This window comes from Girardinichthys multiradiatus, chromosome 11 (assembly GCF_021462225.1).
Source record: "Girardinichthys multiradiatus isolate DD_20200921_A chromosome 11, DD_fGirMul_XY1, whole genome shotgun sequence".
NCBI lineage: Eukaryota > Metazoa > Chordata > Actinopteri > Cyprinodontiformes > Goodeidae > Girardinichthys > Girardinichthys multiradiatus.
This window is the reverse complement of record NC_061804.1, coordinates 29,992,379-29,998,378: the sequence shown is the minus strand read 5'-3', so window position 1 is coordinate 29,998,378 and position 6,000 is coordinate 29,992,379.

The following is a 6,000-nucleotide window of genomic DNA, read 5'->3' as shown; positions in this document are numbered from 1 at the left end:
TCTTTTGCAGATTTTCTCAGAGAAAGGGGAATATCTCATCTGCGTACAAGTGTGTACCATCCACAGTGCAATGGTGCTGTTGAAAGATCAAATAGAGTTCTGAAGGAGACATTCCTAACTGCTGAACACATGCAGAAAGACTGGAAAACTACAGTGACTGATTTCCTACAAAATTACAGAGCAACGCCACATAACACAACTGGAGTTTCTCCATCAGAACTACTGCACAACAGGAGGATGAAAACAAAAGTGAACATCTTTCCAAGTCCGGAGAAAAGCAAAAAATGCACTACAGTGCAAGAAACAGTTAAACAGAAACAAGAGAAGTCTAAACAGTATACTGACAAACACCGTGGAGCAAAGACACCAACATTCAAACCTGGAGATATGGTGAGGGTAAAAAGACCTGATCATGTTCACAAAGGCTCATCAAGACTTACTCCACCGCTGTCTGTTGAAAAGCAGATTGGAGGAAGTACTTATGTACTCAGTGACAATAAAAGGTGGAATGCTGCCAGACTTTCACGTTATTCTGCAGGTATCCCATGTAAAACGACAAAACCTGAAAAGCATGATCCTGTGGCTCAAAGGAAAAGTGTTAGAGCTGCTGCTCGACCTGTGTGGTTCAAGGACTTTCAACCAGGTTAAAAGAAATATTAATACATAAATACATAAATGATTGTGTGTCACATGTTTAGGGTTCAGGTGAACTAATTATCATGGTACAAATTGGTTACAAATACCTGGAGTTTATTTGTACAATAGCTACATTTGGCAATTCTGTTCCATAGTCACTTCAAGTGTTAGAGTTTAAAAGTACAGGGTTGCTGAATATATTTGTCTGGTTTTGTGTACTTAAGCAACCACCTACTTTGATTACAGCTATGTCTGCTTGAGCTTCTACCTCGTCCTACCTACCAAACTTAACACTATGTAACAATTTTATCATTTTAGGCTATAGTTTACAAATTATTAAACTAATAATCTATACACTATTTATGTAGCAACAGTGTCACAATCAGTGCAGGTTCAGAGACAGGGAGACGAGCCAGATCCCCAGTGCCCATCTATAAACCCAGCAATTCAGCTCACTGGCAGGAGAGAAACTACAAATCAAGGTACTGATAATGGACAAAGAAATAAACAATAAGTTAGGTCATAGATGGGTATAGTAGCCTAGTAACAATGATCTATTCTGCGCTTTACAGTGTTTTCATCACAAGTCCAGTGCACACCTGAGAAGGAGGAGGAGATAGGAAAGGATGGCACTGTGTGGACAGTGGTAGGGGAGGAAGAAAGTAAAGGGAGGCATCAGAGCCAGAACGCGTTGACAGAGGGAGAGGGACCCATCACATACGCAAAGTGCCAGATCCAAGATGCCCAGACCACATTCCTCTGCTTGGTGGATGCCGAAATGTTCATTTACATTCAGGGCTGCACTGTAGCTGAGGCCCGCAGAGTTTTAGGAGACGATACCTCCTCGGACATGTGTGGATGAGATGAAGGCATTTTTAGCACTAGTTTATGTCCATGAAGTGAAAGGGGGGGCGCTGTAATGGTATGACATCTTTGTGTTTTTGTGTTAACTGTTGCTTTATGTTTCCCTTTGTTGTTAATTAGTTCCACCTGTCCCTTCTACCTCCCTGTCTCCTTGCCACACCTGTTCTTAGTTCCTGTGACTACCTGCCTTTGTTTTCTTCCTGTATATTAGTTGGTCTGTGTTCTTTGTTCCCCGCTTGTTCCTCCGTCACTATCCCTGGTTCTGTTTCTCTACATTTTCCTGCAGAGAACTCTCATGTAAGTTTTTGTCTGGATTCTTGTAGTACCTGCAGTTACTCGCTACGTGTTTGTAAATACCTCTGGAAATAAATTCTGAAGACTCTTACAAACATGCTGCTCCCAAGCTCTTGTCTGCGTTTTGGTCCGATCTGAACACAGAACGTGACAGGCCTAACATGGAGCTGTCCAGCTTTTGGTCAGATTAGAAAAGCTTTTTTTTTTAAATATACCCGTTACTCTGTATTATGTTTCAGTACTATTTATAAATAATAATAAAACATAATAGGTTTTGATCAAATACTATTATTAATTCTTGTCAAAACCATATTTTACAGTATGCAAGAAAACCTTTACCAACGTAAAGCGATGACGTCATCACCGCCCTCGCATCCAGAATGCTCGTCATCAAATTGACGGGCTTGGGAGTTCTGGTAGTGTTAGAATTCTGGGAGTCCTAGTGTTAAACTGTCCTTCGGGGAAAGTTACAAAAAAATAGCTTTCAGTTCACAACCTTGGACATTGGGGACCATCACAAGTGACAGCTTTGTTTGATTGGATCTCCTGCTGGGGAACGATAGAATCACACTGGAACACAGGAAGGTGAACAGGGTCTCTTTTATCTCAGTGTGGGGCAACACCTCTGGGGAAATAAGACAAGGTGAAATGGTTTGGCCGCTGCATTGTGTATACAAGCAGAGTCCAGAAAAGGCTTTAATCAAGCCAAAATAATTAGATGACCACTGTGGGTTCACCATTGATATCTGTTGAACTGTGGACTTTTTTCAAACACTCATTCAGACTCTTCGCAGCAGGAAAAGTACTGCTGGAACTGATAACATAAATAACAAATTGCACCTCCTGTCATGGGTAGAAGGCAGTTACCACAGATAAACTTGTGTTTTCCCTGCAGTCACACATAGATAGATAGATAGATAGATAGATAGATAGATAGATAGATAGATAGATAGATAGATAGATAGATAGATAGATAGATAGATAGATAGATAGATAGATAGATAGATAGATAGATAGATAGATAGATAGATAGATAGATAGATAGATAGATAGATAGATAGATAGATAGATAGATAGATAGATCAAAATCTGATATCTCTTTCCTTCTGTCTGTCTTCTTCCCTGTAAAAGTGATCACCATGCTGTGAGACAAGAGGCCTCTGAAATTGGCTGTCTATCATCCCATCCTCTTAGGAAAGAAACTTCGGCTGAACACACTGAGCAGTCTGTCTCTCCTCGCATGCTGGTTTGCTGAGACATCTGTTAGCTGCTGGGTTAATTGTTAACCCTTCTCTCCATATCCAGCAGTGACCTGAATTACTCAGTAATCTCTGACTTGGGGCTGAAAGAGCCACTTTCTTTCTTGTGTTCAGTTGTCCTCATCATCTGCTATTTATATGGACCGGTTTATCTGCAAGTGTGTGGAACAAACTAGGTGGGAACACAGCAAATATGGTACTAATATAATAACAAATAAAGGGCCTCAGGTGTTTCATTTTTGTTTCGTTGCATGTGAAAATTTTAGTAAAGGATTACAGTAGATTCTTATTTTAAAATGTATTGTACTCTGTAAAGTTCATATTGAGACAAAAGTGATTTTTTTTAAGGAGTATATCAAATTTAATCTGACATTCAACTAACAGGAGTTTATAAAAAGAAAATTCTGACAGTCAATCATGTCGGTGGGAATGTGATGGTGTGGGACTGGTTCTACAATTTTAGGACATTGACAACTTGGCAGAATTCATCAAAAGATAAATTCTGCTATTTTGCAGAAAATCCTATAGGAGGATATACAGCCAAAGGTTTCTGAACTGAAGCATACTATTATTTTGAAATAACAAAATCAAGGTTTAGAGTTGCCTAGTCAAAGTCTGGACCTAAATCTTATTCAGCTCCTGTCGCATGAGCTTAAGGCTGTTCATATGAAATAAATCTTCCAATGTAGCTAATTTAAAGCAATTCTGCAAGGTACGGTGGTCCAAACTTCTCCCAAAGTGATGTGACGACCCATTGTCAATTACTGTTTCAATATTATGAGCAACTTTCAATTAGGGAGAAACACTGGTGCATTTCAGATTATTGTAATAGTATTTTTAAAATCAAATGCTCCCAAATGCTGCAGTGACAATCTTAACCAACAAAATAAAACCAGTCTTTATATCACTGCACTGGCTCTAAGGGGGGTGATTCTGAAATATTGTTATTGGTCTACAAGCTTCCCATTGTTCTTGGGTCAAAAGACATTGCTCAGATCAGACACTTTTACTCAGTGTTTCCAGAACCATAATGAAAGGAAGTAGTTTCTACACTCTTCAGCTCCAGAAAACAGCTTGCAGAAAACATGCAGAAACTGTTGGCTAATTAAATCAGGACTGGAAACATTATTGGCTACTGCACTTATTTACAATATATGTTCTTAGGTATTTGTTTGTAGAAAATGTTAATTTTACTGCTTTTTTTAATATAATGCTTTTGTTTCACTGTCATTGATTCTTGTAATGTATTTTTTTTTCCATTTTCCATAAATAACTTTGAATTATAGTGTGTAAATTACATTTACCTTGCCCTGTCCGCTTTCCCTTTTTCTGCTGTTGTCCCTTTCTCTCTTTTATCCCCCCGGCTGGTTGAGTAAGATAGCCACTGTGCCTGTCTTTGGTTCAAACTGATGCCATTTTCTTTGTAAAAAGGCTCTTCCATTCCCACTGCTGCCCTGTTCTTGCTTGAATGAAATAGCATGGTTTCATTTCATGTACTTTTTTTATAACATTGCTTTTTGCCACAAACTGAGATTGCTACATAAAAGGGAATTGAATAAGTTAAGTTTGCAGTTGTTTGATAAAGTCCATGAAGGGCTCTGCAAATGCGGCAGCATCGCCAGTCTGAATATAGTTTCAAACCTGTCTCAATTTTTATCTTTCTGTCAATTTAGGTGCTCACTTGCAGGTTATTTTATTTTCTGTATTTCACTACGACGGAATGGTGTCTTGTACACCGCCTATGGCCAATTGAGCACCTCTCTGCGATCCTGCAAGGGCAAATTAGGTATAAGAATGGGTAGTTTTAATAAAACTAATCATTAGTTTAAACCATACATTATTGATTTAGTAATCCATGAATTGGGCTAATCATTCTAACCCACTCTTTGGAAGATTTAGCACAAATAGTTAATATAATTAAACAATTCCTGTGTACTGGTTTTTGACTTAATATAGACCATGCAGGCCTTTTTCTGTCTGACTTCACAACTTCCCACACAAGGAGGTAGCTAAGATGATTTTATTGTGCGTTAAGTACGTTCCATGGCACTGCAATCATGTGTCCTGTCCATCTTTCCAATTGAATTTCTAGTTTAAAGAAAACAAACACTCCTAGCCTAGTTTAATGCTTCAGGTGACGCTTTAATAGAAATCTGTATGCACAATTTAGGACAGAAGCAGTTTTTTATAAAATCACACATTTATGTTCAGTTACCCAGATATATTGAGATTTTAATGTTCATTATAGGAGAGCTCTGTAAACAAGCTGTGCTCATAATGACAGATGTGAACCTGATGACTCCATAGAAGTATCTGTACAAGAAAAAAACAAAAAAAATATCAAACAAAAATATCTTAAGATCTAGTTTCCTCTTATTTCATTACAACATAGATTTTTCTCAGAGGGAGAAACAGTTCTGCAAAAGAGATATTAATACTAAACACAATCAACCACACGCATGAGGTAATATCCTAATGGATTTTTTCTTACAGACTGTTGAATCACTTTTTCTTTCATGTGAAAATCTGAGCATAAAGATGGATTATCCAAACTGAACTAACCCACTCCTTTTCTTCTGGTGGTGTTATCTATTTAATTAAATTTATTTTATGAACTCAGATTATCGCTCTTGATGTGAAATGCATGTGTGCTACCAGAATTTCTTCAAACTTCTTGTTCAGCAAAGTGTAAAAATCCACACTGTGATTTACCAATCATGCGCTTATTATTGTCTCATTAATAGAACATGAAAATAAAATGTGTTAAAAACTCCCTTGAACTTATTCATATTTTTCACCTTGCAATTAGAGCATCAGTACAAATCATATTTGCGATTGTGTGTGACAGTACAACTTAAAGCTGTGCATGATTTCATTTCAATTATAAATTAAAAAAAAAACCTTCTTGAACTGCCACCTTAACGTGGTGGAGGGGTTTGAGTGCCCG